General features: G+C 31.0%; 3 non-coding genes across 3 annotated transcripts; all 3 read left to right on the forward strand.

The window, feature by feature from the left end:
• The first annotated feature begins 1558 nt into the window (after positions 1 to 1558).
• On the forward strand, positions 1559 to 1630 carry TRNAH-GUG (transfer RNA histidin (anticodon GUG)). Its single transcript has one exon. It is a non-coding gene; the product is annotated as a tRNA-His (tRNA).
• Positions 1631 to 8032: 6402 nt separating this feature from the next.
• Positions 8033 to 8104, forward strand: TRNAH-GUG (transfer RNA histidin (anticodon GUG)). Its single transcript has one exon. It is a non-coding gene; the product is annotated as a tRNA-His (tRNA).
• Positions 8105 to 13718: 5614 nt separating this feature from the next.
• Positions 13719 to 13790, forward strand: TRNAH-GUG (transfer RNA histidin (anticodon GUG)). Its single transcript has one exon. It is a non-coding gene; the product is annotated as a tRNA-His (tRNA).
• The last annotated feature ends 7518 nt before the right edge of the window (positions 13791 to 21308 follow it).

The following is a 21308-nucleotide window of genomic DNA, read 5'->3' on the forward strand; positions in this document are numbered from 1 at the left end:
TGAAATACTTATAATATTTACTAGAAATACTTATGGGAATAAGAACAAAACTTTTCAAACAAAAGTTAAAGTGAAACATTTTTTGCTTAAGTTTTCAAAATATCTGATTTTCTTCATGGAGTTTATAGAATATTTCCATAATTTTTTTCTGCAAATTTCTGAAAAACTGAGTTATAATTTACTATTAAGTTTACATAAAAATATTTTGTCGAGTAAGTGAACATGTTTCAAGGACTTTTAAGAAGTGTTCAGGATAAGTATTTCAAATATGCTTTACTCCTTATATTCATATCTATCCATTAAGTGAAAAATTAGGAAATTTTTCTCAATGTGAGGTATGTGCTCATTGTTATTTTCATTAGGAACCTTGGCATGAAATGCTAGAAATTTGTTATATTTTGTGTATTTCTCATATTAAAAGCTATATTTATGGAGAATGTATAAGCGCCATAGCTGTACTACAGAATCTAGGAGTGAATATAGTACATGAGAGTAATTATTCATTGAAATTTTCTTCGTTCAATTCAAGCAAACTACTTTTAACAGCACAGGCCAAACGGTTAAAACTGCTGAACAGAAGTTCGCATCCACTTTCAATCTTAGCGGAAAAGGTGACCACAGGAACATTTTCATGTTTTATTTTGTGTAACATGAGCCAGTTTCCTTAAGTCATTTGCACAGGTACTTTTAACTTTAGACAGATAGCACTTCTGTGTTTCACGGTATTCAAGTAATCTAATATAACCTAATTATTAAAAATTATCGTCTAAAGCATCCCTGACTTAAGCATATAGTTTTTGTATATTTTTCAGACATGTAGTAAACGCATGGGTTATCAGCCTAAAGAAAGGGATACTTCGGGAGACTTTCCAGCAAGAACTAGATTATACTCATTAAATCCTGCAGACAAACTTACAACTGACCCCCCTTACTGCAAAAAAAAAATACCAGCATTCAAAGGATTTATCCATTGTGTCATTGGTAGGCCATTTCTTTATGAGAAAATTTCTTCAATAATTGAAGTTTAATATTTATTATAAATGAGCACACAATTCAGCCCGTGGAAATGAAATTTAACGCCGTTTAATGTAGTGACGTGTTGACGAAGGGTGTAAATTTTCATTAAGTAGATCTTCAGATCTTTAAATTTGAAACGAAACTAAAAAAGCTTTAAGATTTTGCTATACATACTTGGAAAATATTTTATAAGAAGAAAAGATTCTGTAAAAATATGAAAATTAGTAAAAAAAAAAAAAAAAAGAAATTTTCAAAATTATAATTTATTTAAAATAGAAAAAGAAAATTATAATATCATTTTGGCATTTCATGAACAGGTTTCTATGAGTTTCGTATCTGAAAAAAGAGCTAAATACTAATAAAAACTAGGTCTCCGTTTCTTGATGCACTTTTAGAAGTCGAGTGTGGTGCTGCCATCTGTTGGCGACAGTAATAAACTCCTATTACGGTCCATTTACGCTGTATCGAATTTATTTTAAGTTTTTCAAAAAGTATTCAAAAGGAAAAAAGAGTAATCGCATTAAAGTAATGGGTTACCGAAGCCGTGATCGTATAGTGGTTAGTACATTGCGTTGTGGCCGCAATAACCCAGGTTCGAATCCTGGTCACGGCAGGATATATTTTGCATAAATTTTAAATATTAAAAATCAGTAATTCGAATCCTGGTCACGGCAGTAGATGGTGTGTGTGGTGTGGTGTATTTAATTATGGCAAAGCACACTAGGGCTATCTGCCTAGGGAGGGATGCCTTCGTGGAGGACTTTCTAAGGGAAACTGGCTCGTATACACGTTACACATAGGGAAAACCACGAAAACACCCATGCAGCCAGCCCGTTCGCGGGATTCGAACCTCGGACCGAACTACCAGTGTTCAGCGACTTTACCGCTCGGCCGCTGGTGGGCTCACGACAGTAGAAATTTTGCCTAAATTTCGTATTCTTATGTTTATCTTTAAATAAAGAAAGATGGAAATATTTTCTAGTGTCTCCATTATTTTATTCAGAAAACAGCATATATAAAAATCTCGAGATTTACTGTATTTACCAGTTACTCATATTTAGATCGACACTTTTTGTACATTTTAATAAATGTTGAGATCTTAAGGGGACTCATATACCTTAAACCCCTCAGGATCTTCGAATATGTGACTGTTGCGAGAATTGGGATATTTTATTTATTTTAAAAGCAATTACTTCCAACTTTTTACAGCTGACTACATAATATAGCTGCTTTGGAAACTAGTAACCAGAAAGTTTGTGTTGCCACAAATATTTTTGTAATTAAATCCTCTTTGTGACAAAATATTTCGCCATGTTTCCACCTTGCGCGCATGATATTTTAAAAATGGCTAATGGTACATACTTGAAATTAGATGGAATTCTTTATATGGGCATTATTTTCTAACTGAACCAACAATCTGATGAATATTTTAATATTGAAAAATTTTATGGACGAAAACATTAAAATTTTTTTAAATAAAATACATTTTATAAACTCAACTCAAAATAAAATAAAAATTTAACGTGAAATTTTTAGAATTTTAGGTTCACAGTAGTTTCCAAATGTTATAAAAGCTATATATTAAATATGGAATTATATTATGAAACAGAACGTTTTAAACTGTGCGCGCAAGCTGGAAACATGACGAAAAATGTTATCACAAAACGGATTAAATTATAAAAATATTTGTGGCAACACAAACTTTCTGATTAATATTTCAGAAAGCAGCTATATTATGCAGTCAGCTGTAAAAAGTTGGTAGTAATTGCTTTTAAAATAAATAAGTTATCCCAATTCTTGCAACAGTCACCTATTTGAACATCTTATGGGTTTTAAGGTGTATGAGTCCCCATAACAGAACATCTAAAAGAGTTTAATGAAACTTTTTTTTTTTTTTTTTTTTTTTTTTTTTTGCATAGCAGAATTTACGATACTGAAATAATTTACAGTAAATTTGCCACCTATCAGCCAGAAATCAAAGAAAATTATTATTTCATTTCGTAAAAAATTATGCGATGGTATAATTTCTTAACAGGAAAAATGGCTTTCTGTAACACTGTAACACTTTTCTGTAACATTTAATATAAGAATTAGCTTGAAGATATATCTCCCAAAGCAAATTAATAACCATATGAATATAATATGGTTATTAATTTGCTTTGGGAGATATACCTTCAAGCTAATTCTTATATTAAATGGATCTTCTTCAGAATTTTAAGAAAAATGCATGCTTTTCATTCATATCATGCTTCGTTTACTTTATTTTTACAAGTTATATTTTTTATGATGCATGTTGATAAACATTATATTTACATGTGGAAAACGAGAGGGCTAATGTTAGAATTTTGTGATCAAAGTACATCAAAAATGGAAAACAAAAATGTTAATTCTATTGAATTTTAGGTTTTCCTAAGAATCAAAACTTTCGCTTTTCTGCAATTGAAAAATTATGTTTATTATCATATAATGATGAATATTTGCTTTTGTGAGTATAATATTAATGGTTTTACACCATAGAAATATTATACTACAAAAAGAATATACATTTGCTAAATGCATGTTCAAGTCTAATAAGCCTCCCGGGATAGTGGTTATCGACCCTGGATGACCCTGGGAACCGTCTTCCTGGGGTACTCTCCTTCAAAATTGGGGGGGGGGTGGAACTCAGTGAAAACGTACTGTTACCTGTATGGTGCTCAGGGCTGTTATTAATGACAGGCGCAATTTTGCACTCCTTGCCACGATGAATTGTGTGAGGAATGAAAGTTACTGTCAGACAAGTGGGATAAATCAGAAAACAACACAGCTAAGTCTAATAAAAGACTAGAGATACAAAAAAGATTTTGTTAGAAAATATTTTGATGAAAAAAAATTATTTAAAAATCTGATGTGTACATCAGATGACTTCCTTGCATGAAATATTCAGTTATACACATTTTTTTTTTGCATTTTACTTAAACTTATTGGATTGAATTAAATTTACTTCGTCGATAGTGCATATAGTGGTTAGTACATTGCGTTGTGGCCACAATAGAATAAATGCACTCTTTAAAATTCACTATACGTATTTACCATAGCGACACTCTGGCGCTAGGTTCATTTAACAGCGTTACATTTCGTTCATTTTATAAATCAGAATGCATAAAATTTATATCATCTGAAGAATTATCTAATCGTTGCCACATGTTCTATTATTATCTCTATATATAATAAAAGAAAGAGTCTGTGTGCTTTCGTTCGTGCTGCGCGTAAGCTAATAGACCCAGGACTACAAAATTTGCTACATAGGTGCATCTAAACAAGAGCCAGTGCATATCGAAGCTATTTTTTCAAAATTCAAACCAGATTTTTTTAAATTTTATCTTTTCAATTTTATCGCATCATTTTGAATAGTTTCATTCTTTTAGAAATGTGGTTTTGGCAACAGGTTTTCATTCAGATTGTTGGCTGTTTAAATTTAATGTTTGGTGTTCCCTTTAGGCATTTTCCTGGTACATTTAAAAGCCAGACAAAGGCTGGCCGCGTAGTTGCTAGTACTATAATAAATCTAAAGCGGTGCATAAAAGAAAAGAAAAAACAAAACAAAACTAAACAAAAAAAACAGTTTTTCACAGACGATTCAGTATTTCTCATTCAACTAATTCAATTCTCATTTCACGACAAGGCAAAAAAAAAAAAAAAAAAAAAAAAAAAAAAAAAAAAAAAACCCTCAAAATATCTATATTAAAAATTAAGAAGTAAATCTTAAACACTTACTTCCTCCAATAAATTCCAGAATAGGTTAAGCATGATTTAATTCTCAATAATAAAAGAAGGCGTTATCTTTGTTGTTGCGAAGCTTAGTTTCTCGAGATTGGCAAGAAATCCCCTATTTTGCTAAGTTTCAAATGTAAGTAAATATGGCTGCTATGGTTATCAAAATTTAGGCTTAGCCGCACTTAAAAGACTTTTAAATTGTTAATAATTCCACAATTACTGCATGCAGATTAACTAAAGGCATAAAAATCGTAACCAGAACACCATAATTTAATCATTTTTTAAGAAAAATGCACTATTTACAAACATATAAGAATAAAGAAACTGAGATCACTGAGGCGAGTAACAGAGCGGATATATATATATATGTTTTGGTGCGGCCGATTGCAACTAAAATAATAGGCGGCGCACGTCTACTTGTTATGGCAGTCTTATATACAAAATTTCAACTTTCTGAGGCTACTCGTTTTTGAGTTATGCGAGATACATACATACATACATTAGTACGTACGCACAAACGCCAAGAAAAATTCTCTTTAGAATTCATTTTAAATCAGTTTTACAATTTTTTTTGGGGGGATAATCCTTTATTGTGTCCTTACGTACAGATGACAAGCAAAAGCATCGTTAAATTGCATTCGGTAGCGGTCAAAATGGATATTTTCGTTGAAATATGATACTCGAAATTTTTCACGATTACAATACTTACTTTTTACTTCGTACAAGGAAGTAAAAAATGTGAAATAAAATAAAATAAAAATCTTGCAGTGGAATGGTATGGTGTTCTGAAGTTACTGTCAGAGAAGAACAGATAAGTCACAACACAACGTAACTAAATCTAATAAAAAGCTAGAGATGTAAAAAAGATTTTGTTACAAAATATTTTGATGAGAAAACATTATTTCAAAATGTGAATGCTAAAAAAAATCCTTAATAAAAATACCAATTTCTTAATAAAAATACCAGATGATGGTATGAATGATGAAATAATTATATGAATATTCAAATTCTGGTTTGTAAACTTTCGCTATTATATGGAGTGAAAAATAGTCATTTCTTCAAATTGTTGGTACTTACGTATTATCGCAAACACCTTAGCGCAGTTTGATGAATTTTACGGAAGAAAAAACAATTTATTTTATTCTAAAAAATTATATATATGTTTTAGGTTTCAACGGCATATTTATCCCAAAAAACATTCAATGAAACAGTCACAAACTTTTTTTTTTCAGGGGGGGGGAGTCGAAACTTCGTAACAATCGCTTTTAGAAAAGATTCGAACCATCATTCCTGTAGAGATTTTAAAGCAAAATACTGTATTCTCGCAGAAATTTCTCCTCTTTTTTCTACTATTATAGGAAAGTCCCACGAGGAATAATTTTAAAATCGCGTTCAAGACAAAAAATAATAATAATTTTCTAATATAAAAGCCACTGGAACTTGCACCAAAGCAAAAAGAACGAATAATAAAATGGCGATGTTGGAAACTGTCATGCGCACTGTTGCCTGACTAAATGTTACGCACGTGGTTAACAGATTTTGGCGTGTTCTGAAACTTTGAAGACTTCTACTATGGTGGTTGCAATAATACGCAAGTACCCAAATTGTCACGTGCTGCCATTAGTGCTAACATTATTTAAGGTTATGATGTATAACGCATTTGCTTCCGACATTTTATAATGGTGCTGCCATCTAGTGGTGATTCATTTAAATAATTTTGAAGCTGAGTCATTTAAATAATTTTGAAGGAATTCCAGTAAAAATATTTCATAGAAAACTTACGGTTTATCATCTCGTTCACTTTTTCAGCACCAAATAAGATTTTTTTTTTAATATTATGACAATATCACAGAAGACTCCACACCCTTTTCTTAAAATGATCGCTCTTAGTATTCAAGAAGTTACAGTATTTATCGTGTATTGTCCGCTTGGCATGAATATCCCTCATGGTCATACAAACTGTGAATCATGAGTCCTGCGAATAAATTCTTAAATTATAATATAATGAGGCAAAATGACAAAAGTAATATTTTAAAAGGGTTTAAAAGTAATATTCGTATCTCTTAATACATGTCGTCCCACCAGCGGCCGAGCGGTAAAGTAGCTGAAAACTGGTAGTTCTGTCCGAGTTTCGAATCCCGCGAACGGGCTGGTTGCATGAGTGTTTTTGTGGTTTTCCCCATGTGTAACGTGTATACGAGACAGTTTCCATTAGAAAGTCCTTCACGAAGGCATCCCTCCCCTTGGGCAGATAATCCTCATGGCTTTGCCATAATCACACGCACACTTAATACATGTCTCCTCTTCTAAACATCTTCTCATGTTTTATTTGCTAATTTGTAACAGGGCATTGCTTATATGAATTAAAAATTAAGTTAAACAATAGGTTTCTTTATATAATTACTACACTTAAAAATTTATGGAAATATCAAAAATGAATTGTTTAAAAGTACGTTAAAAAACTTTTACTGCATTACATTGTGTGTTTATTGAAATGATAATTTTTATTTTTACTTCAACGATTATTTGCTTATTTAAATGGTGTCTGTATTGGTTTCATGCAAAATCACGCATGAAATATGTAAAATCAATGAGATAATTAAATAAAATTCATGCAAAATCAATGATTTAATCAAAAACCTTTTTTACATGTTAGCTACTTTATTACTAAATCTCTAATAGTATTAAATAATGATTTTAAGTGTAATAAATCACAATAACTGTGAAAATGCAAAGAAATTTCTTCCTCTGAACATAAAGTAACAGTTACTGTGATTTATTACATTCAATATCATTATTTTATATTCGCAAATGGCAGTAGCTTTATGGAAAATGCATGAGTTTGAAATTACAAAAAAAAAAAAAAAAAAAAAAAAGTCATTCGATATATTCAAGATTTTAACATGGCTAAAAAAGTTAGATGTCTTTGTGTAAGATTCTAAAATAATTGGATAAGAAAAATATTGAAGTACTGTTATTAGAAAAAAATTATAATTTCTTAAAAAATTAAAGGAAAAATGTGGCGTCCAGTTCTATTTTAATTTTCACAGATTCCTAGAAGTCATGATTAAGGAAATACCAATTAAAATTTTTTCTGATGCAAACTTTAGACATTTTATAATGGTGCTGCCATCTAGTGGTGATTCATGGAAAGTTCCATCACGCTCTATTTACGAGATTTTGTGTTTATTTTAAAAACAGTTTAAAAACGTTTTTAAAATAAAACCAAGTAATCGCATTAAAGAAACTCTCTCTCGAAGCCGTGATCGTATAGTGGTTAGTACATTGCGTTGTGGCCGCAATAACCCAGGTTCGAGTCCTGGTCACGGCAGCAAATATTTTGCATAGATTTGGAGTATTAGAATTTGGTTTTGCATTGCACGGCAGTCATTTCTTACGCAATAGAATTTTCGATTCTCTTTATCTCAGTCTTACATAAATTTGATTTGAAAAAAAGCCAGATTTGTTTAGTGTCGTAGTGCATCTTTTTTTCCTATTATCAGTAAAATAATAATTATTTTTATCCTGATTTTAGATAAATTTTGAGTATGAGAAACCAGTATTTGATTTGGCATTATTATGCAGTGAGTTCTTACCACAGCAGAATCTTGATTATCTTTACCTGAATTTTATACAAATTTGGAAAAAGAACCAATGTTTGTTTAGTGTTGCAAAGCTGTTTTTTTCTAATAGCAGTAGAATGATAATTATCCTAATCCTGATTTTTGATAAATTTTAAGACCAGAATCACTATTTTTTGTTGCAATATGCCTTTTTCTTATCATAGTAGAATCAAATTTTAGATAAATTTTTAGAACAGAATTAGTGTTTGGTTTGTCACAATGAAATATTTTCTTACGATTATAGAGTCCTGATTATCATGATCCAAATTTTACATAAATTGGGATCTTAGAGTCTCAGTATTTTAGTTGTTTAGTACTGAAGTGCACTTTTGTATGACAGTATAATTCCAGTTACATCAGATTTAGTAAATCGTCCTCCTTTTATTAGTCTAATTATATTGTGAGTTTTATTCAAGACGTATTCTTCATATTGCCACCAAGCCAGTCAGAATTCTGCAAACAGCAACCTTGATGTCTCTTTGCTAGGCAGGCCATTCTAGCACACTATATGTATCATATTTAAGCTACGTATTTTCAGATTGGGGATTAAATTATGTTACTCCAAAAGTTGTTAGAAACTCTAAGAAGTGTTTTTGTTTTCGTTTGTTTCCTTGTACCCGAGCCAGCTAATCTGCACTGAATATGAAATTCCTATGTCTCTCCAGCATATTTCAGTTGACTGTCCTCTTCTGAATTTTTATCATCATTTATACGTTATGAGTGTTGATTACGAATAAATGGCGAAAAGACGTTTCATTAATTACATTAGTTGGGCCTAAAACCTCATTTTAATTTTTTTAATTTTTTTAATGTATTAATTTATATCATAGTTCTTAACTGTTTTTGCTTGTTTTTTCCCTTTTGACAATATAATTTGAACAAATAATCTTATATTTTTTGTATTTTCTGTGAGCACATTTGCAATTTTTAGTATAAATTTGAGATATTTGGCACCACAGTGCACAATAGTTTTGTTTTATATTTTAGTCTTTTGCCCAATGATACGAGTTTCTATATTTTGATAATAGTTTGTCTCTGAGTTGAAGTCTACATTTCTTTTGTCTGTGTTTAGTTTATCTTTTGTTCTTACATTCACTTATATTTTTGTGTACATAATGGTTTTACAGAACTGTATTATGGTATTTTATATATATTGGATCCTATGTATGACTAGGCGCATTTTGAGCTTCTGAATAGTTAGTCTAGTATCTGGGGCAAAATAATCATATTTGGTATCTGACTAGGCGTATTTTGAGTTTCTGAATAGTTAGTCTAGTATCTGGGGCAAAATAATCATATCTGGTTTTGCCCCATTTTCAAACCAAGCAAACCTTTTAATAGAGACATATTAATTTCTGAAATTATCCACATTCGACGAAGCCTAAATTAGCTTAAATGTTTTTTATTTATCTTTGCTATTATAAAACTGTGTTGTTGATCAACGTAAGGAAGTGAAATTTTTCCAAACTAATTCTGCTTGCACTTGAAAATATTTTGCAGCTAGCCTCATTCTAAACCATCAATACATAAACATTCTTAACCATCAATACGTAATCATTCTAAACCATCAATACATAATCATTCTAAACCATCAATACGTAATCATTCTACACCATCAATACATAATCATTCTAAACCATCAATACGTAATCATTCTAAGCCATCAATACATAATCATTCTAAACCATCAATACATAATCATTCTAAACCATCAATCATATGCAGTTTTGTGATATACAAAATAAGTTTGTAGTGCTGTATAATGTATCCATTGCAAAATTTCTTATTCTAGTTTCTACATACTATATTACCATTAAAGTACGAAATCCGACATTTCACGAAATAACTGACAAAAATATGTAATAAATTAGTAATTCCATGCTTTAGGTAGTCATTTCACAGTGAAGCTATGTAATCTCTGTTAAAGGGCGAAGTAACAGACATGACATCGCCTAGCTACTATATTGTGATACACCAAGCGATTTAAATTAAAATTCCGAATTAGAAAGTGAGACTGGTCAGTAACAGCCCATCATTTTCAAACTACGTACTATAAGGTTTTATATAATATAAATATTATTAACTTTATATTTCTTTTAAGAATATATAATAAATAAAGTATGCTTAGTCCGTTCACAATAATGTAATGAAAACGTAGGTTATTCGAAATGTAATATGCCATTCGACATATCGTGTTTAAAGGACTCTGTTTCGGGAAACAAGATTGTATAGAAGATCTGCAAATTATGTTTTAATGAAATGAAGGCTCACAGGGACAAAGAATATTTGCAAATTCAAGCTAAGAAGATGAAATTAATATCATAAAAATCTCATTCTGAAGCCTTTGTGGTGCCTACAATTCCTATCCCAGTGACCCTAAGTTGACAGAGGAAGAGGTGATGCCAGATCTAAAAATTCCAATTTATGGAAACGATTTTCTATTTAAATTTTATTTTTCGCATTTTGGGATAAAGGTTTATCAATTTCAATATAATTATCTGCTACTGTTTCGTTAGTTGTGTTTGTGACTTATCCCACCCTTATTTATCCTCCATTATTTATTATCGACAATAGCATCAGAGCAAGCCCACGAAATTCGTCATGGCAAGGGGTCAAGATTTCTTCTGTCGTTGACAAGAGCCTTGAACACCATATAGGTGACCGTACGACTTTGCACTTTTCCGCCTCCGGTTTTGAAGGAGAGCACCCTGGAGGATGGGTTCGAAGGTCTCCCACCCCTTCCCCTACCAACAATCTCTCGAAAGGACTTTAGGCCTCAGAGTGCCCTCATTCCGCACAGACAGTATACATTTACAAACACCAATGCTTTCTCCAGGATTCGAATCCGGGCACTTCGGTACGACAGTCACAATGACTAAACATATCCCGGGTGGCAGATCGAAGAAATGCCAGGTATAATGCCGAAGAAATTGTTCCGGTTGGTTGCTACAGCTAAACGTTTTAGGCACCAGTCAGAGATTTAATATATATTCATATAAAACTCATCGTGTGAACAAAACAAAACAAAACAAAACAAAAAAAAAAAAGTATTTTTTAGAAATAATATTCTATGTAATTTCAAGTGCCATTTTAGTAATCCTTGCCGCAACAAGTGATTTTATAATGTCTTCGTACATATGACATTTAGTATGCTGTATAATTCAGTTAAATTCCTTTATTATATACTTTAATTGTTTATCGTTAGCTAGTTTATAGGATAATTAGTTGATATATGACATGATTGGTTAAATTGGAGAATTATTAAATTATTAATTTATCACTCATTTTAACGGTCTTGACAAGTTCTTTAATAAAATAACTAGAAAATAATTATTAGACATTCTATGAAATAACGGAATTACGTTGTTTAACACATACATCGAGTAAATAAGTAATCCTCGTCATTAAATTTCTTATTTGGATGTTTCAACCTTCAATGTCAAACTGTAGTTTACTGTTTAATATTTTGATATTTACCTAGTTATACTATTTTACTCTCAAAAATGAAACACACAAGTAAATGTCGAAGCTATCAGAACTGAAATATTTCATTTATTTTTAGTTTCTTAATTTAATTTGTTTAATCTTCTCAATGAGAAACAACAGGTATTATACTTGTTTTTATTTCTGTAATAGTAAAATATTCTTCGAGGAAATGAATAACACAGGTTTCATTCCTGGTTGAGGCAAGAGACATTTCACATAAAGTTTTCAAACATGAAATTGAAATTTGGTGAGATAAAATTATTTATTTTCGATTTTATTATTTTCTCTTGCAGCAGTTTATGATACTATATAAATTCTAATCAGAATAAACAATCAGAAAATTAAATACATGCTATAGGCTATATGCTGTAGCAATGATATAAAGTTATTATCTGGAAACTATCAAAGTTCAGGAGTGGGGTGAATATATTGCAGACAAAATTTTCCAAATAAAAGTTAAGAATCAAAGGCTCTTGCTCAGTTTTGAAAACGTTCAATTTTCTTAATGGTATTTCTTAAATGTTTCATGCTTATTAATGTCATTTTTTAAAAATTCAACTGTATTTGAATATTAATAATATGCGAATATTTCGCTAAGAAGTTCTCGCTATGAATTTAAATATTTTCCCTGGATATTTAGGAATAAATACTTTGAAGAAGATATATATCATATATCCTGATTTATCTCTAAATCAAGAAGTGTATAAATGTTTTCCAGTTTTGATGAGAGCTTTCTGTTATTTTATTCAGAAATATTTTAACAGCATGTATAAAAACCTCGAGGTATGTTACTCACCACACATTTTGATAAACGCCGCAAGTTTAATATAAAATCTAGGAGTATTTAATTTCATACTTTTAATCACATTACGGAATTCACTTGCCTGATATTGAAGTGAGTAATATTTAATTCTGTAACTCGATGTTAGTTGAAAACTAAGGCAATTAATAATTCAATTTGGATGAAATTCCTCAAAGTGAACATTTATGAGCATAAATGTAATGTAATAGTCATGAATATAATATGCAATAGTCATGAATATAATATGTTAATCTATTTACTTTAGGACTTTATAACCTGATTTTTGATAATTTCAGAATAATACCTTCATATTAAGAAAATATCCTGCGATCATTCCCGTGATGATTAATTTATTTATTCTATAAGAAATTATTTTTTTCTGATACATGTGGATAAACATCATAATTACAAGTAGAAATCAGAAGACCTAAAATTATAATTTTTGTATCAAAATATACATTAGGAGTTAAATCACGTTAATTCAGCTAACTTTTATTTTTCCGAGAAGTCAAAACTCATTTTCTAAAACTTAAAAAATATGTTTACTGTAATACATTAAAGAATACATGTGTCAATGAGTATAACATCAGGGGATCAATGCTTTATAAACGGTATATTATGAAAGACTTGCATTTTACTAAACAGAACTCCATTATTATTATTATCTTATAGAAAATTAAAGGTATTAAAAAGGTCTTGTTTAAGATCGTTAAAAAATATTTTTATAAGAAAAAAAACATTGTCTCTAAACATTAATGTTGAAAATAATTATCCTTAAAAAGATACCAGTATCTTTTTTAAAAACTGGATGAAAATGATGATATGAATTTTCATTTTGATGCTTTTATGGAATGGCAAATAGCTGGTAAACAGTTCTTGCATAGTTGAAAGCGGGACGCAGTGCTGCCATCTTTTGGCGATTAGTATAAATTCTATTACGCTCCAATTACGATGCGTCAGTTTTATTTCAAAGATTTTTTTAAAATGCTTTAAAGGAAAGAAGAGTAATCGTTATAAAGTTTCAGATATTCGAAGCCGTGATCGTATAGTGGTTAGTACATTGCGTTGTGGCCGCAATAACCCAGATTCGAATCCTGGTCACGGCAATCGATATTTTACATAAATTTTGCAAATACGGAATAAGTATTTAATTTTTTTATTGTAGCACATTCTTTTTTTCCTCTTGTTTTATTTCAGTAGAGCCTTGATTATCTCAATTTCAGTTGCTTGAGATTCTGTTACCATTTGACGCAAACGCATTCTTAAAATTTTCGTTTTGATGCTTTTAGTGCTTCACTAAAGAAATATTGCAGCACAGGCACTAACTGAGTAAATGGCTTGCGGATAGAAATTTTGATATTTTGTAGATTAGCTGTACATTTTAAAAATCCATCCAAAATTATCATTTATTCTCACGTGCATCATTCTTCACAATTTGTTCTCATGTGTGTTCCTTCAAAATTTGAGAACTCCTTTGAAGTCAGCGGCAGTCAATGTAAGAACAGGCCCTTTTAAAAGATTTTTTTTAGCGTTCATACTTCTTGAAATTCTTATTAGCATATAACTAATAGAAAAATTTTTAGCTTCAAATAATATGTTCATAGCAAAATTTCTAAATATAGTTCTTTTGTACAGTATCGCCTATAATAGAAATATAATGTAATGACAAAGATAAAATTTTATAGTAACATAGTGGCTGTGCACTAGTATAAAATTTTCTGTTACTGTCCATAAATTTCTCATTTTCAGTCTCTTTTGAAAGAATGAGTTCCGTTTCCAAACTGTAGTTTAATGTTTTAATAACTATTATCCAAAAACAAAATACGAAAGCAAAAGCCATTGACTTGAAACTGAAATCCTTTTAGTACAAAGTGGCAATTTGCCCAGAAGGACTATTAATTTCGTGTTGGCATTTTGCGTCGATTCACGATAAGCGTTGTTTGACTTTTCAAATTGTTGCCACCAAATATTAGAGCCTTGTATTATATTTAAAGAAATTAAATAATGAAGAATCTGCATGAATGTATGTACAGGGTGATCAGCGAATAAACCCTGATTTCAAAATTAAATAGCTGTACAACAAAGATCGATAGAATTATGCGGTAAACTGCATGTTTATTAGCAAAACTGTAAAAATGGTGTACAAAATTTTAGACAATTTAGTTACGAAAGTCGTTAACAGATGGCGCTCTAATCGTAATGACCTCTCAATAGCCTTTAAAAATGGGCTTCGAATTCGAAAGTGATCAGAACGACTGTTGAATAAGTGAAAAAAGGCTAGCGTAGAAAGTGAAATAATGTATTCCATTGAACATGTTTTTTTGGTTCTGGAATTTCACCAATTAGAACATAGTCCTATGGCAACACGTTGCAGTTTTCAAAACCGATTCAATGTTCCAGTTGGAGCCGATGCGAAATCCATTTGCATGCTTTTCGCGAAATTCGAACGGACTGACAGCGTGGCTGATGATCGAAAGGGAAATGTTGAGCCTAGGCAAACTGTACTCACTTCTGAAAATGCAGCCAAAGTTTCTGGAATTGTTCAGTAAAATCCTAGGAAATTTCGTACGAGAAACGATAACTACTGAACGTTACGTTACAATTTTGGAACAATTTGTCAGCACTCAACTAGCGTTGGAGGATTGACCAGGTATCGACTGGTTCATGCAAGATGGGGGCTCGATCACATCGAACAGATAAAGTTTTTCGCTTTCTTCATGAATACTTTGGGAATGGAGTAATTGCGTTAGATTATCCGCAATTTACTGTCACAGGAATAGCTTTGCCTCCATATTCTCCCGATCTGAATCCTTGTGACTTCTTTGTGTGGGTCGCATTAAAAGACACTGTCTATCGAAACAATCCCGCTACTCTAGATGAGCTTGAATCGTTGATTGGTGTTGCACGTGATTCCATTTCCGTTGAGACATTGCAAGACGTGATGTCAAATTTCATTGTTCGTTTACGCCACCTCATTGTTTCGAACGGTGACCATTTTGAAACAATTGTATTTTGATTGCAAAGGCTGCTTCACTTTATTTTTTTTAAACTTTTTTCAGGAAAAAAAAAGAGTTTTCAGCGCAGAGCGCCATCTGTTAACGATTTTCGTAACTAAATTTTCTAAACTTTTGCACACCATTTTTACAGTTTTGCTAATGAACGTACAGTTTAAAGCATAATTCTATCGATCTTTGTTGTAGAGATATTTAATTTTGAAATCAGGGCTTATTTGCTGATCACCCTGTATATTTCTCTCACTGTGATAAAACAACGGTACTTAGAGCCATCAAAATTTGAAATAATGTAATTTTTGATAGAATATGGGCATGTGGAAGCCCTAATTTGAATTTGAAACTTGTTTTATCCATTCCATCTTTTGTAACACTTCAACGAATTTTTGATTAACAAACTCAATGATTTCAAAGCGAGTATTGGCAACACTGTACGAAAAAAAAACATTTTTATCTCCAGCACAGGAGACTCTGTATCAAAAATTCTAAAGATATGCTCATTTTAAAATTATTTTGCGACATTTCTGTTGAGATGACTTTTATGGTTCGAGTACGTAGAACATGATATTTAATAAATAAAGGTAACACACAAAACGTTAAAAAAACGCCCCTTTGGACGTAATTTAAAATCTGAAACATTTCAGATTTCTTTTATGTTTAACTTTTAACAGCAAAATATTCACTGAGATGTCAGATTCTAAAGCTTGCTTTTAGCTACATTAATAAATTCTCCACCCAGACGGGAACGTGATTAGTGACACTGGCTGCCCTACCGAAGGGCCTGGGTTCGAATCCCAGAAAAGGCATGGATATAAATTGACTGTACCTTCACAGAAGGCAACGGTGACTCGCCTATTAGGTGTCTGCAACACAAGTGACCGCAGCTTTCGGCCTTAGAAGTGCCCAACGCCTATAACGGCTAGTGCCCACTGTTGGAAGTAAGAAAAATAAAAGTTAACAAGTTCTAGCACAGCATTCCTTTATAGTGTATTAAAAAATATTCAACTGACGTTACATGCAAAAGTCACTAAAGTGAGTTAACAATCAACTGGCTGATCACGTGGCATCCTACCAAACAGCGGTATTAATATCTTATTGCTTCGTAGCTTCTTGTTTATACGTAGCATCACTAAAAGGAATGACCCTGAAAAATAACAATTTTTTTAATTAATTTAGGTTTGATTACAAATAAATTGACGAACTTTACTGAACAGTACAGATATTATAATTTCTCTTTCAATATGGATCATTCCTTATTTCTAATTCTAAAAATCTCATGTACCGTGACCTATCTCGTAGATGTCATCTTCCTAATATGACCATATCTCAAAGTGACTAGTATTTTCAAGAGCTTACAATGGAATCAAATATCATAATGTCTTATATCACCACTTTAACAGAAGATCAAAATCCTTTTGTATTGTCGGTGATCATCTAATCACATGCATTACGTCCGTCATGTCCTAACATGTTCTTTCGTATCGAAGTGGTTATCATATAATTTGGCATATGTTCTTATTTACGAAACAGATTCGAATAAATGCGAAATTTGAGAGTATTAGAAATTAAATGCGAAATGTTACCTAGGAAACATTCGAAGAAAAATTTGTTTTCATTTCGAAGTTGTTCATTTGAGGGTATATGTAGACATATGTTTGTTTTGTTTGAATACGAAAATTTGAATATCAGTTTCTTAAAGGAAAGTTTTAAAAATGAGTTTCAGAGTCCCAAAATACGAGCCCAAGTGACTTTCGTTTCATAATTCTGTCTGCAGTTATGGAATTGATTTCTGAATTTAGAAGGATCAAACTATGCATTCGCTTAGATTTTAGAGTCAGCCAGATGATTAAAATTTTCACTTGATCGCCAAAGTGATGGTTACTCTGCGGACAAAACAGAATTGGTTTTGAAAAACAAACAAAAAAACTGAAAGTTGGTCAGAAGCATACAGTGATATTAATAAAGGAGCATAAAAGATCTAAGTAAACATACTCTAGATTGGTATATTTCTAACGCATCCTGTAAATGAATATTATATGCAGATTTGCTGATTAATTGGATATCCAGCTTAAGTTTTGAATCCAAAGTTATTATTTGAAAACTTCCTAAAACATCATGTTTTAAAAACATTTCAAAGGATTAACTCATTGATGGATACAATCATTTCCATAAATAACTCCTTACAGTGATCACTGAAGACATTCACGTTGATGTCATAGTCATCCTTAAATATTCTGCCATTCTCAAAGGTAGCTATTGAAAGACTGCATGGTTCCGTTAACAGTGTGAATGCTGAGACATATTTTAGAGTGTCCTAGTAGGAAGAAAAGAAAAAAAAACTTAAGAAGTAGATTATCGACATGATGATGTTAAATCGTTTCCGATATTTTTTTAATAATGTTGTAATATTTATTTCAGTACAGTGGGGCTGACAAATAATGACTGGTGTTTCTTTCTTTTCTTTTAATAACTTTTCCCTGGATAAATGCAAAATTTTTATTAGTCCAAAGGGATTTGAATCCCGAAGGACTATTAGTTTCGTTTTGGCATTTTGCGTCGGACTCATAAATGTCGGTTCACTTTTCAAACTGTTGCCATAAAATGTTAGAGTCCTGCATTATATTTGAAGAAATTAAATAATGAAAAATCTGCATAAATGTATGTATATTTCTCGTATTGTGATAAAACAACGGTACATAGAGTCATCGAATTTTGAATAACGTAATCCTCCAACGAATATGAGCATGTGGAAGTCCAAATTTGAAATTTGAAATTTGTTTTATGATCGATTTCCTATTTTTTAAAACTTTGACGAATTTTTGATTAACAAACTCAAGGATTTCAAAGAGAGCAATGGCAACGTTGTGCAGAAAAAACATTTTTATCTCCAGCGCGTGAGTCTCTGTATCGGAAATTCTAAAGATATGCTCGTTTTAAAACTATTTTGCGATATTGCTGTCGCAGTGGATTTTATGGTTTAAGTGCGAGGAACATGATATTTAATAAAGAAAGGTAACACACAAAATGTTAAAAAACGCCCCTTTGGACGTAATTTAAAATCTGAAACATTTCAGATTTTTTTTTTTTTAAATTTTTTTTTTTCCTTTTATTTTTGCGAAATTTAAATTTTTGAAAGTGAAAATTATGCATCTTTTTGTACAATGTACTGGATATCTTAGTTTATCTGTTTCAATTTTTCAGTGAAATCATTAATTATTTTATGGAATAAAAATGTCAAGAACTGATTTCCGTCTTCCCAGTGTGAATTCTTACCCTGTGAGATGTACTAGTGTAGTACTAGTGTAGGTTGACTGCTGCTTGTGAATTCGACTCCCACGTGAGACTTAGCTGCTTGTGTGTGTCCTTTTCCTCCCTTTCTAAAGACACTATTAGTTCATCCTATGTGGCGCTCTTTGTGCAATGTTTTCGGACCAAGGTGTTTTGATTTCAGAGTACCTTTCCAATTGAATGCAACTACTCCCATCTCCTTATAAAAATTGAAATAAATAAGAGAAAGCATTCGCTAAGGAAAGTAAAAGAAGCCATTATGGGCTTGAGAACGAAGTTCGATAAGAGGTCACCTTGGAACAAGAGAGATGATTACCTGCCTTTTACCTTAATGAAAGAGCCTTTAGCCTCCCATTGTGGCACACGCACAGAATTCGAAACTAGAAAAAAGGTTTTCGGTGGTGAGAGAGCGGTGAAGTGTCCTTTAGAGCATGTCGGATTTTTGAATTTCCGAAGAATTGCCCCACGCTCAAGAAAACATTCGACCACTGGATGAAAGACATGTTCAGGAATTACAGTTGCTTTATTTCAGATTTATAATAAAGTATACTCTTATAACATTTTCTTCATTGGATCTGTTTTAATAACCGAGGAATTACGCGTCAATCAATACTCTTCCGTTGTACTTATGTTGGATAATCTGACATTTAATCTATTTTCAAGTCGAGCTCTCCGAGATAGCTTTTAAATATTAGAAAGAGGAAAAAATTAAATAAAAATTCATGAAATAGAAGATGTATTCTAGTTACAATATGAGTATATATGCGTAAACCTTCTTGTAATTTCGATTGTTGTCGTGAATGTTATCGAAAAAAAAAAAAAAAAAAAAAAAAAAGATTTCTTTGTGAAACTTAAAATCTGACTGCCTTCCGATTAGTCTATGTAGTTCTGTTCTTCTTTACAGAATTTCTTCAACTTTTGTTATTTTTAAAATGGTTATACTTTAAAATTAAAGGCATCTTATGCCGTGTAATTTGTTTTGGGAACGCTTAAAATCATTGAAATAATTTTGAAGGAATTAAGAAAAACTCTTTCGGAAAAATTTTTAATTTTATCAGCGCATTTATTTTTTCACAATGAAATTGAGATAAATGTAGAATATTAATGGTAACACTAAAGAATTCCCAGGTGTTTTACTTAAGGTATGTGCCTACCCTAAATTCGTCGTTTTAGTGAAAATTTTCGAAATGTTTTTATTTATTCATTTGATAGACCATATATTTAAGTTTCCAAAAATGCTTTATTTTTGTTTTTACGATAAATAGAAGCAAAGTTATAGTATAAAAAGTAAACCGGAAGTGAATTTTTAGATGCCGGAAGTTGGCATTTAAATGGTCGTAAAAATGTAAATGTTTAAACAACTATTTTCTAATTATTAAACAATCGCAATCAAAAGTATCACTTTGCTGATAAAATGCCTACACGGGAAGACTCAAAACAATAATGAGTGTTTTAAGAACCTTTTGAGGTATATTTTACCTAAAGAAACTTTTGTCCAGCTGAAAACATTGCTTTTAGGTGCACATATTGCTGTATTATTATTTAAATCAAGATATTTAGGACTTTTACCTATTTTCAAGTATATAGAAATAGAAATTAATCCCATTATGCTTGAAAGCTACATGGGAATAGACAAACAGCGAATTCAGAAATAGAAACGCCTATCTCTACAAGCAACAAAGTTAACCAGAAAAATGCTAAAAGAAAGTCAAAATTAGTTAAGAATGAAGTTAGAGAGGGCCTGACATACAAATACGGCAAGTTTTAAAGATCTAAAGTGACTACAAAATTTTTTGTGCTGTATAAAAATCTTTAAATGCATTTTCTGAGAAATCGTGTTTTTCGTTACTTTTGATTGCGATTACGTTAATTTCTCAAAATGTATTTAGAATATTGAAAAGAAATTTTGCCAAAATGTTTTATTCATCTTTAGCTGTGTTCTGTAGCAAAATCTGACCTCTTTGTATTTATTTACTGATTTTATTGACAGTATTTTGAAGAAAAGAGGATTTTTTTTTTTTGAGTTTTTGTACCAAGTTTTGAATATTTCAAAAAATTTTATAAGTACTTCAAATCTTTTGTTACAGAACACAGGTAAGTATGTTATTCATATACTATGTAAATATTATTGAAGTATATTCATTAGAATTTATTTTAGGAGATCTGGCGTATATGTAAATTTTCACTAAAATTTTACTAAATATTGCCCATATTTGAAAAATTAATGAAACGTTCTGTAAAATTCCATTTAAATTCATAGTTTTATATCCCATATTACTCAAAAACATGTGTGTTTAATTAAAATTTTATGTATTTAAAAAAAGT

Source organism: Stegodyphus dumicola, chromosome 8, assembly GCF_044657685.1.
Source record: "Stegodyphus dumicola isolate Sdum_Otavi_A_Nest chromosome 8, ASM4465768v1".
Classification (NCBI taxonomy): domain Eukaryota; kingdom Metazoa; phylum Arthropoda; class Arachnida; order Araneae; family Eresidae; genus Stegodyphus; species Stegodyphus dumicola.